The sequence below is a fragment of the Arachis hypogaea genome, chromosome 16 (assembly GCF_003086295.3).
Source record: "Arachis hypogaea cultivar Tifrunner chromosome 16, arahy.Tifrunner.gnm2.J5K5, whole genome shotgun sequence".
In the NCBI taxonomy this organism is placed as follows: Eukaryota; Viridiplantae; Streptophyta; class Magnoliopsida; order Fabales; family Fabaceae; genus Arachis; species Arachis hypogaea.
The window spans coordinates 72,729,139-72,742,159 of record NC_092051.1 but is presented as its reverse complement, the minus strand read 5'-3'; the positions used below and the strand labels follow the sequence as shown (position 1 = coordinate 72,742,159).

General features: G+C 42.9%; 1 non-coding gene across 1 annotated transcript; it reads right to left on the bottom strand.

The window, feature by feature from the left end:
• Nucleotides 1-645: 645 nt before the first annotated feature.
• LOC112760949 (small nucleolar RNA R71) lies at nt 646-753 on the bottom strand. Its single transcript, XR_003181361.1, has one exon. It is a non-coding gene; the product is annotated as a small nucleolar RNA R71 (small nucleolar RNA).
• Nucleotides 754-13,021: the final 12,268 nt, after the last annotated feature.

The window sequence follows — 13,021 nt, the reverse complement described above, 5'->3', positions numbered from 1 at the left end:
TCACATTCTTTGACTCCCCCTCTTTTCTTCCACTCACAAAGGGATCCCTATACTGTAGTATAAAGGATCTCTATTATTATTATTATTTTTCTGTGCCTTCTTCTTTGTCATATGAGCAGGAGCAAGGATAAGAACATTCTTGTGGAAGCAAATCCAGAACCTGAAAGGACTCTGAAGAGAAAATTAAGAGAAGCTAAAATACAACAATCCAGAGATAACCTTTCAGAAATTTTCGAACAGGAAGAGGAGATGGCAGCCAAAAATAATAATAATGTAAGGAAGATGCTTGGTGACTTTACTACACCTAATTCCAAACTACATGGAAGAAGCATCTCCATTCCTGCCATTGGAGCAAACAACTTTGAGCTGAAACCTCAATTAGTTTCTCTGATGCAGCAGAACTGCAAGTTTCATGGACTTCCATCTGAAGATCCTTTTCAGTTCTTAACTGAATTCTTGCAGATATGTGATACTGTTAAGACTAATGGAGTAGATCCTGAAGTCTACAGGCTAATGCTTTTCCCTTTTGCTGTAAGAGACAGAGCTAGATTATGGTTGGATTCTCAACCCAAAGACAGCCTGAACTCTTGGGATAAGCTGGTCACGGCTTTCTTAGCCAAGTACTTTCCTCCTCAAAAGCTGAGCAAGCTTAGAGCTGATGTTCAAACCTTCAGACAGAAAGAAGGTGAATCCCTCTATGAAGCTTGGGAAAGATACAAACAGTTGACCAAAAAGTGTCCTTCTGACATGCTTTCAGAATGGACCATCCTGGATATATTCTATGATGGTTTATCTGAGCTATCGAAGATGTCACTGGACACTTCTGCAGGTGGATCCATTCACCTAAAGAAAACGCCTGCAGAAGCTCAAGAACTCATTGACATGGTTGCTAATAACCAGTTCATGTACACTTCTGAAAGGAATCCTGTGAGCAATGGGACGCCTATGAAGAAGGGAGTTCTTGAGGTTGATACTCTGAATGCCATATTGGCTCAGAATAAAATATTGACTCAGCAAGTCAATATGATTTCTCAAAGTCTGCATGGAATGCAAGCTGCATCCAACAGTACTCAAGAGGCATCTTCTGAAGAAGAAGCTTATGATCCTGAGAACCCTGCAATAGCAGAGGTAAATTACTTAGGTGAACCTTATGGAAACACCTATAACTCAACATGGAGAAATCATCCAAATTTCTCATGGAAGGATCAAAAGCCCCAACAAGGCTCTAATAATGGTGGAAGAAACAGGTTTAGCAATAGCAAGCCTTTTCCATCATCAACTCAGCAACAGACAGAGAACTCTGAACAAAATGCCTCTAATTTAGCAAATCTAGTCTCTGATCTATCTAAGGCCACTGTAAGCTTCATGAATGAAACAAGGTCTTCCATTAGAAATCTGGAAGCACAAGTGGGCCAGCTGAGTAAAAGGATCAATGAAATCCCTCCTAGTACTCTCCCAAGCAATACAGAAGAGAACCCAAAAGGAGAATGCAAGGCCATTGACATAAGCGCCATGGCCGAACCTGTGAGGAGAGGAGAGGACGTGAATCCCAAGGAGGAAGACCTCCTGGGACGTCCAGTGATCAATAAGGAGCTTCCCTCTGAGGAACCAAAGGACTCTGAGGCTCATCTAGAGACCATAGAGATTCCATTGAACCTCCTTATGCCCTTCATGAGCTCTGATGAGTATTCCTCTTCTAAAGAGAATGAGGATGTTACTGAAGAGCAAACTGCCAAGTTTCTTGGTGCAATCATGAAGCTGAATGCCAAATTATTTGGCATTGATACTTGGGAAGTTGAACCTCCCTTGTTCATCAATGAACTAAGTGATCTGGATCAACTGACATTGCCTCAGAAGAAACAGGATCCTGGAAAGTTCATAATACCCAGCACCATAGGCACCATGATCTTTAAGGCTCTGTGTGACCTTGGTTCAGGAATAAACCTCATGCCCCTCTCTGTAATAGAGAAACTGGGAATCTATGAGGTGCAAGCTGCTAAAATCTCACTAGAGATGGCAGACAGCTCAAGAAAACAGGCTTATGGACAAGTAGAAGATGTATTAGTAAAGGTTGAGGGCCTTTACATACCTACTGATTTCATAGTCCTGGATACTGGAAAGGAAGAGGATGAACCCATCATCCTGGGAAGACCTTTCCTGGCCACAGCAAGAGCTGTGATTGATGTTGACAGAGGTGAATTATTCCTTCAATGGAATGAGAACTCCCTTGTGTTTAAAACTCAAGGATCTCCCTCTGCAACCATGGAGAGGAAGCAGAAAAAGCTTCTCTCCAAGCAGAGTCAACCAGAGCCCCCACAGTCAAACTCTAAGTTTGGTGTTGGGAGGCCACAACCAAACTCTAAGTTTGGTGTTGAACTCCCATATCCAAACTCTAAGTTTGGTGTTGGAGAGTTTCAACAAAGCTCTGCACATCTGTGAGGCTCCATGAGAGCCCACTGTCAAGCTATTGACATTAAAGAAGCGCTTGTTGGGAGGCAACCCAATGTTTATCTAATTCTTATTTTTATTGTTTTTCATGTTTTCTTAGGTTCATGATCATGTGGAGTCACAAAATAAATAGAAAAATTGAAAACGGAATCAAAAACAGCAGAAGAAAAATCACACCCTGGAGGAGCATCTGTCTGGCGTTCAGCGCCAGAACAGAGCATGGTTCTGGCGCTGAACGCCCAAAATGGGCAGCTTCTGGGCGCTGAACGCCAGAACAGGCATGGTTCTGGCGTTCAACGCCAGAAATGGCACACAAATGGGCGTTGAACGCCCAAAATGGCCACCAACCTGGCGCTGAACGCCCAGAGTTGGATACAAAGGCATTTTTACATGTCTAATTGGTGCAGGGATGTAAATGCCTTGACACCCCAGGATCTGTGGACCCCACAGGATTCACTCAGGATCTGTGGACCCCACAGGATCCACTCAGGATCTGTGGACCCCACAGGATCCCCACCTACCTCCACTCACCTCTTCTCACCACTCTCTTTCACACAACCCCATAAACACTCTTCCCTAAAAGCCCTTCACCAATCACCTCAATCTCTCTTCCCCATTAAACCTTCACCACTCACATCCACCCACTCTTCCCAATAAACCTACCTCATAAACTCCACCTACCTTCAAAATTCAAAACCAATATTGTTTTTCCATTACCATTGATGGCATCTAAGACCGGAGAATCCTCTAGAAAGGGGAAAGGGAAGACAGGAGCTTCCACATCCGAGTCATGGGAAATGGAAAGGTTCATCTCCAAAGCCCATCAAGACCACTTCTATGATGTTGTGGCCAAGAAGAAGGTGATCCCTGAGGTCCCTTTTAAACTCAAAAGAAATGAGTATCCGGGGATCCGACATGAAATTCAAAGAAGAGGTTGGGAAGTTCTAACAAACCCCATCCAACAAGTTGGCATCTTAATGGTTCAAGAGTTCTATGCCAATGCATGGATCACCAAGAACCATGATCAAAGTAAGAACCCGGATCCAAAGAACTATGTTACAATGGTTCGGGGGAAATACTTAGATTTTAGTCCGGAGAATGTGAGGTTGGCGTTCAACTTGCCATACATGGAAGAGAACGCACGCCCCTACACAAGGAGAGTCAACTTTGATCAAAGGTTGGACCAAGTCCTTATGGACATATGTGTAGAAGGAGCTCAATGGAAGATTGACTCTAAAGGCAAGCCGGTTCAACTAAGAAGATTGGACCTCAAGCCTATAGCTAGAGGATGGTTGGAGTTTATTCAATGCTCAATCATTCCCACTAGCAACCGGTCTGAAGTTACTATAGACCGGGCCATCATGATCCATAGCATCATGATTGGAGAAGAGGTGGAAGTTCATGAGATTATACCTCAAGAACTCTACAAGGTGGCTGACAAGTCCTCCACCATGGCAAGGTTAGCCTTTCCTCACCTCATTTGCCACCTATGCAATTCAGCTGGAATTGACATAGAGGGAGATATCCTCATTAAAGAGGACAAGCCCATCACTAAGAAAGAGATGGAGCAAGCAAGAGAGCCCAATCATGGAGCTCAAGAGGCGCAAGAAGCTCATTTCCATGAGATCCCGGAGATGCCTCAAATGCACTTTCCTCCACAAAATTATTGGGAGCAAATCAACACCTCCCTAGGAGAATTGAGTTCCAATATGGGACAACTAAGGGTGGAACATCAAGAGCACTCCATCATGCTTCATGAAATAAGAGAAGATCAAAAAGCAATGAGGGAGGAGCAACAAAGACAAGGAAGAGACATAGAAGAGCTCAAGGACATCATTGGTTCCTCAAGAAGGAAACGCCACCATCACTAAGGTGGATTCATTCCTTGTTCTTGCTTTCTCTGTTTTTCGTTTTCTGTATTATGTGCTTATCTATGTTTGTGCCTTCATTACATGATCATTAGTAGTTAGTAACTTTGTCTTAAAGATATAAATGTCCTATGAATCCATCACCTCTCTTAAATGAAAAATGTTTTAATTCAAAAGAACAAAAAGTACATGAGATTCAAATTTATCCTTGAACTTAGTTTAATTATATTGATGTGGTGACAATGCTTCTTGTTTTCTGAATGTATGCTTGAACAGTGCATATGTCTTTTGAAGTTGTTGTTTAAGAATGTTAAATATGTTGGATCTTGAAAGAATGATGACTAGGAGACATGTTATTTGATAATCTGAAAAATCATAAAAATGATTCTTGAAGCAAGAAAAAGCAACAAAGAACAAAGCTTGCAGAAAAAAAAAAAAAGAAAAAATAGGCGAAAAAAAAAAAGAGAAAAAGAAAAAGCAAGCAGAAAAAGCCAATAACCCTTAAAACCAAAAAGGCAAGGGCAAATAAAAAGGATCCCAAGGCTTTGAGCATCAGTGGATAGGAGGGCCTAAAGGAATAAAATCCTGGTCTAAGCGGCTAAACCAAGCTGTCCCTAACCATGTGTTTGTGGCGTGTAAGTGTCAAGTGAAAACTTGAGACTGAGCGGTTAAAGTCAAGGTCCAAAGCAAAAACAAAGAGTGTGCTTAAGAACCCTGGACACCTCTAATTGGGGACTCTAGCAAAGCTGAGTCACAATCTGAAAAGGTTCACCCAATTATGTGTCTGTGGCATTTATGTATCCGGTGGTAATACTAGAAAACAAAGTGCTTAGGGCCACGGCCAAGACTCATAAAGAAGCTGTGTTCAAGAATCATCATACTGAACTAGGAGAGTCAATAACACTATTCGAAATCTGAAGTTCCTATAGATGCCAATCATTCTGAACCTCAATGGATAAAGTGAGATGCCAAAACTATTCAAGAGGCAAAAAGCTATAAGTCCCGCTCATATGATTGGAGCCATGTTTCATTGATAGTTTGGAATTTATAGTATATTCTCTTCGTTTTATCCTATTTGATTTTCAGTTGCTTGGGGACAAGCAACACTTTAAGTTTGGTGTTGTGATGAGCGGATAATTTATACGCTTTTTGACATTGTTTTTAGTATGTTTTTTAGGATCTAGTCACTTTTAGGGATGTTTTCATTAGTTTTTATGTTAAATTCACATTTCTGGACTTTACTATGAGTTTGTGTGTTTTTCTGTGATTTCAGGTATTTTCTGGCTGAAATTGAGGGACTTGAGCAGAAATCAGATTCAGAGGATGAAAAAGGACTGCTGATGCTGTTGGATTCTGACCTCCCTGCACTCAAAGTGGATTTTCTGGAGCCACAGAACTCGAAATGGCGCGCTTCTAATTGCGTTGGAAAGTAGACATCCAGAGCTTTCCAGAAATATATAATAGTCCATACTTTGGCCAAGAATAGACGACGTAAACTGGCGTTCAACGCCAGCTTTCTACCCAAATCTGGCGTCCAGCGCCAGAAAAGGAGCCAAAACCAGAGTTGAACGCCCAAACTGGCACTAAAACTGGCGTTCAACTCCAAGGAGGACCTCTGCACGTGCAACACTTAAAGCCCAGCCCAAGCACACACCAAGTGGGCCCCAGAAGTTGATTTATGCATCAATTACTTACTCATGTAAACCCTAGTGACTAGTTTATTATAAATAGGACCTCTTACTATTGTCTTTTAGACCATCTTTGGATTACCTTATGATCCTTTGATCACGTTTTAGGGGGCTGGCCATCTCGGCCATGCCTGGACCTTCACTTATGTATTTTTAACAGTAGAGTTTCTACACTCCATAGATTAAGGTGTGGAGCTCTGCTGTTCCTCATAGATTAATGCAAAGTACTACTGTTTTCTATTCAATTCATCTTATTTCGCTTCTAAGGTATCCATTCGTACCCAAGAACGTGATGAAGGTGATGATTATGTGTGACGCTCATCATCCTTCTCCCTTATGAACGCGTGCCTGACAAACACTTCTGTTCTACATGAATTGAGCTAGAATGAATATCTCTTAGATCTCCTAACCAGAATCTTCGTGGCGTAAGCTAGAATGATGGCGGCATTCAAGAGAATCCGGAAAGTCTAAACCTTGTCTGTGGTATTCCGAGTAGGATTCAATGATTGAATGACTGTGACGAGCTCCTAACTCGCGATTGCAGGGCGTTAGTGACAGACGCAAAAGGATAGTAAATCCTATTCCAGCATGATCGAGAACCGACAGATGAATAGCCGTGCCGTGACAGGGTGCGTGAGCATATTATTCACTGAGAGGATAAGATGAAGCCATTGGCAAGGGTGATGCCTCCAGACGATTAGCCGTGCCGTGACAGGGCATTGGATCATTTTCCCGATAGATGACCGAAAGTAGCCATTGACAGTGGTGATGTATCACATAAAGCCAGCCATGGAAAGGAGTAAGACTGACTGGATGAAGATAGCAGGAAAGCAGAGGTTCAGAGGAACGAAAGCATCTCCATTCACTTATCTGAAATTCCTATCAATGAATTACATAAGTGTCTCTATCCCTATTTTATTAATTAATATTCGAAAACACCATTATCACTTTATATCTGCCTGACTGAGATTTACAAGGTGACCATAGCTTGCTTCATACCAACAATCTCCGTGGGATTCGACCCTTACTCACGTAAGGTATTACTTGGACGACCCAGTGCACTTGCTGGTTAGTTGTATCGAAGTTGTGATAATTATGAATTAAGATCAGAGTACCAAGCTTTGGAGCCATTACCAGGATTTGTTCGAGCCTGGAGATCACAATTTCGTGCACCAGGAACATAAGTTCACAAAAGCGGTTCGGGAACCTTGAGGAATCTTTTGCCGGTTTGACCTTGTCATTCTCATCAAAAGGAGCGGGTGTCTTCCCTTTCTTAGATAGGGGTTTGGCTCCTAATGAAGAGTGCGCCTTAGAATTTGACTTTTGGGTTGCCCTTTTTGTGGCTGGTTTCCTTGAAGCTATCTCCTTGCCTTTTTTGGTGGCCATCTTGAAAAGGAAGAGAAGGAAAGAAAATATTAAACCCAAGAATCAATTTGACAAAAAACATGCAAGTGACTTGTGGTTCCCATGATGAATGTAAAAGCAAGGGTCACAACACTTGGCATGGGATGCAAGAGGAAGTAAAGCATGCAATGGCATGAGAAGAGTAGTCTCAAGCATCCATAATAAAGAGCAGGTCATGTTCAATTAATATCTAATTGGAAAGTATAAACTTTAAGCACACAAATTAGACTCAATGCATTTAAGAGAGAGTAAGTGAATGAGGAGGGAGCACCAATTTGAAAAATATATGACTAAAATGAACCAAAATGGTATATGTGCATTTCCTCAAATACTTGGCGTCCAATAATCAAGCAATGAGCAATTATGAGATACTAAACCAATTCAAAGCCCAAAATGGAACATAAATCATCACATAAACATCACACAATGGGAAAGATAAGAAAAAGAATGACAAAAGATCTATTAATGCAAATTAAGCTCAAATTCAACATCCATGGAGAAATAAGGAAAAAGGAAAAGTAAGCAAACAAAAAGCAAGAAACATCATCATGCAAGTAAAAGGGAAACTAAGTAAAGCAATAAGAAGCATCTAACTAGAGGAAATAATGCAAGAGAAAATAAAGAAGAGAAGTAGAAGAAGTGAAACCTTGAAAAGTATGAAGGAACAAGGTTGAATCTTCTTTTGTGAAGATGAGAAAGAAAATGGGAGAGGTGTAGTGCCACCGGAAAAAGTTAGTTGTCGCCGGTGAGTGGCCAGAGACAGTGGTGGTGGGGTAGGGAAGAAGAAGAGGAGAAGGAAGATGATAGAGGGAGAAGGAAAAGAAACTAAGAAAGAAAAGGGTTTGAGAGAAAGAAAAATAGGGCAAGGCGCGAAGTATAAAACTGACTCGCGCAACCGGCGCACGCGCGCAAGGTGCGTTGGCGTGTCGGTGAGGATGCTAGCAGGGGACGCGTGCGCGTCAGTGGCGCGCACGCGAGGGGAGTTGTGCCTCAGGCACAGAAGTGGCACAAAGTTGGCTGAAGTCTCTGGTTTTTGTACCAGAATGAATTAGTGAGGCAGGCGCGCAGACGCGCACCTTGCACGGACGCGTGCTTGAGTTATTCCGCAACTGGCGCGGACAAGCATAATGCACAAACGCATCAGTTTTGGCACAAGGTTGGCCCAATTGTGGCACAACTCTCTGGTTTTTGTACCAGAGAGTCCACATATCTCCATCGGCGCGCGCGCGCACCGAGCGCTGGCGCGTCGATGGTTGAATTGCAAGGGTACACGCAGGTGGCATGTACGCGAACGCGTCGGTGCCTGGTGCGAGTTGGACATGAAGTGGGAATGACTCTCGGGTTTGTGGCCCTAGAGTGGAATTTCGCTACCGGCGCGCGCGCGCACTGTGCGCTGGCACGTCGGTGCCCTTCTTCAATGAAAAATTTTTGTTTTCTTTATCTTTTTCACATCCTATCTACATGAACATTCTTCCTATCCAACAAAATCAACAAAGCTATCATTCCTATGCACTCAATCAATCATCAAAAGATCACAAAATTCACAAGAAACTAAAGATACGAACAAGATGGTATAATCAAGGAAGATCTTACCACGGTGGGGTGCCTCCCACCAAGCACTTTTCTTTAATGTCCTTAAGTTGGACGGTCCTTTTCTTAAGCTTCCTCTCTCCTTGGTGCATCCTCCAATATGTACACCTCTAGCTCTCTTGGGGGCTTACAACCATGATACTTCTTCACTCTATGACCATTCACTTTGAAAGTTGCTTCACTCTTGGGATTAAACAATTCCACCACTCCGTAGGGCTTCATCTCCTTCACCTTGAAAGGTCCTTCCCATCTAGAACAGAGCTTACCAGGCATAAATCGGAGCCTTGAGTTGTAGAAGAGGACCTCATCACCTTCTTGAAAGTCCTTCTTCCGGATGTGATGGTCATGAAATGCCTTAGTCTTTTCCTTGTAAATTCGGGCATTCTCATATGACTCGTTCCTCAAACACTCAAGCTCTTCTAGTTGTAACTTCCTAGCTTCACCCGCCTTGGCTAAATCCATGTTGCACTGCTTTACCGCCCAATAGGCTCGATGCTCAATCTCCACCGGAAGGTGGCACGCCTTACCGTAGACGATCCGGAAAGGACTCATCCCTATCGGATTCTTGTAGGCCATTCTATACGCCCATAGTGCATCTCCTAACCGGAGGCTCCAATCCTTTCTTTGTGGATTGACCACTTTCTCCAAGATTCTCTTGATTTCCCGGTTGGACACTTCCGCTTGTCCATTTGTTTGCGGATGATAAGCAGTAGCAACCTTATGCGACACTCCATAGCACTTGAGCAATGCTTCTACCTTCCTGTTACAAAAGTGGTATCCTTGGTCGCTCACGATTGCTCGTGGTGACCCATAACGGCATACAATGTGATTCCTAATGAAAGAAACAACGGCATTGGCGTCATCAAGGCGGGTAGGTACGGCCTCTACCCACTTTGACACGTATTCAACCGCTAACAGAATATACAGATACCCACTAGAGTTGGGAAATGGTCCCATAAAGTCAATGCCCCATACATCAAATATCTCACAGAACAACATAGGTTGCTGAGGCATTTCATCCCTTTGGGATGCGTTTCCTAACTTCTGACACTGATGGCAAGACACACATAACCGGTTAGCATCCTTGAATAAGGTTGGCCACCAGAATCCACAATCCAACACTTTTTTAGCGGTCATTTATGGGCCAAAATGGCCACCACATTCGTACGAATGACAAGCTTCAAGAATTAGTTGGAATTCAGACTCCGGGACACATCTTCGAATTACTTGGTCTACGCCCCTCTTCCACAAGTGAGGGTCATCCCAAATATAGTATTTGGAATCACTCCTCAACTTGTCCCTTTGGTTTTTCGAAAAGTTGGGAGGGAAGATTCTTGCAACCAAGTAGTTCGCCATTGGGGCAAACCAAGGAAAGCTATCCGACACAGCATGCAAACTATCCAATGGGAATGAGTCATTGATCAGAAATGGATCAATTTTTAAATTCTCAATGTGGCTTAAATGATCCGCAACCAGGTTTTGAGATCCACTCTGGTCTCTAATCTCAATGTCGAATTCTTGCAAAAGCAAGATCCAACGTATGAGTCTAGGCTTTGACTCATTCTTTGTCAATAAGTACTTTAAAGCTGCATGATCTGTGTATACCACTATCTTTGAACCTAGCAAATAAGATCTGAATTTATCTAAAGCATGAACAATAGCTAGGAGTTCTTTTTCAGTAGTGGTATAGTTGGATTGTGCCGCATCTAGTGTCTCAGAAGAGTAAGTAATGACATAAGGGAGTTTACCATCGCGCTGTGCAAGCGCGGCACCCACAGCATGGTTTGACGCATCGCACATTATCTCAAATGGCAACGTCCAGTTGGGGCCTCGCACAATTGGTGCCGTGGTAAGAACTCTCCTTAGCTCTTCAAAAGCTTTTATACATTCACCATCAAACTCAAAATCCACATCTTTTTGTAGTAGGCATGACAATGGCAAAGCAATCTTGCTGAAGTCCTTGATAAAGCGCCTATAAAATCCTGCATGTCCCAAAAACGAGCGGACCTCCCTCACGGATGAGGGGTGAGGCAAAGTGGTGATAACATCGACCTTGGCTGGGTCTACAGAAATGCCTTCATGAGATACTACATGTCCTAACACTATACCTTGTTGTAACATAAAGTGACATTTTTCAAAATTTAAGACAAGGTTTGTGTCAACACATCTAGCTAGGACCTTGGCCAAGCTCTCTAAACAAAAATTGAATGAAGTACCATAAACGCTGAAGTCACTTCCAGGCAATTCTCTATTAGATCGGAGAAGACACTCGTCATGCACCGCTGAAAAGTAGCGGGTGCGTTACATAGTCCAAATGGCATCCTTTTATAGGCAAAGGTACCAAACGGACAAGTAAACGTGGTGTTCTCCTGATCTTCAGGAGCAATATGTATCTGGAAGTAGCCAGTAAATCCATCAAGAAAGCAGTAGTGAGATTTACCTGCCAAGCGGTCTAGCATCTGATCGATGAAGGGTAAGGGGTAATGGTCCTTCCGTGTGGCGGCGTTCAATCTTCTGTAGTCAATACATACTCGCCACGCATTTTGTACTCTTTTAGTGACCATTTCACCGTCATCCTTCTCGACCGTTGTGATGCCCGACTTCTTGGGGACAACTTGAACTGGGCTTACCCACTCACTGTCGGAAATTGGGTATATGATATCCGCATCCAGTAATCGGGTGACCTCTTTCTTCACTACATCGAGGATGGTTGGCTTGAGCCTCCTTTGCGGTTGCCTAACCGGCTTAGCTCCATCTTGGAGAAATATCCTATGCATGCACTTGCGGCGGTCAATTCCCACAATATCAGCTAGGCTCCATCCTATTGCTTTCTTGTACTTTCTGAGAACATCTAGGAGCTTTCCCTCTTCTTCACTTGAGAGCTCACTAGCAATAATGACCGGAAACCTTTGGTTATCCTCTAAGAAAGCATACTTCAAATGAGATGGAAGGGGCTTAAATTCACTTTTTATCTCAAGTTGAGGTTCATTTTCATCAATCTCATGGGATTCATTCTTGACAACTTCTTCATGTTCATCTTCTTGGTCATCCGTCTCCTCAACAATGGGGTAGCACAACTTGTCATGGTCTTCTTCTTACACTTCTGCTACCACTTCATCAATCACATCACATCGGAGCACGGAATATTCTTCGGGAGGATGTTTCATGGCTTCCTCTAAATTGAACTTGATAGTCTTGTCTCCAACCCCAAAGGAATATATACCGGTGAAGGCATCTAACTTGAATTTGGAGGTTTTGAGGAAGGGTCTACCAAGTAGAACGGAGGAGGAGCTTCTATTTTCTGTTGGAGGCATTTCAAGGATGTAAAAGTCAACCGGAAAAACCAAATCCTTAATTGCCATGAGTACATCTTTCGCTATCCCCATCACTGTGATCACATTCTTATCGGCTAAGGCAAACCTCGCCGCCGACTTCTTTAATGGAGCTAAATTCAACCGCACATAGATAGAAAGTGGCATGATGCTTACACAAGCTCCCAAGTCACACATACAATCATGAAAAGTGTATCCACCAATACAACAAGACACTAAGCACGGTCCAGGGTCACCATATTTTCTTGGAATAGGTTCCATCAAGGAAGAAATTGAACTACCTAAGGATAATGTCTCCAATTCTCCTATCCTATCCTTGTGTGTACACAAGTCTTTCAAAAATTTTGCATACTTTGGAATTTGTTGAATAGCATCAAGGAGTGGTATGGTTACCTCAACCTTTTTAAACACTTGAAGCATGTTCAAATCAAACTCCGGTGTCTTCTTCGCCTTCTTCACCATGGAAGGAAATAGAATAGGAATTGACTCATCCACTATAGCTTTCCTCTTGGGTTCCTTGAGGTTTACTCCTTTTTTCTCATGCCTTTTGTCTACCACCTCTTCTTCTTGTGGAGCTTCAACAACTACCTCTTCCTCATGAATTTCTCCCATGACCCTTGGAGGTATCTTCTCTAATGTAGTCCCCGACCGTAGGGTGATGGCGTTGAGACCGCCTCTTGGGTTTGGTTGG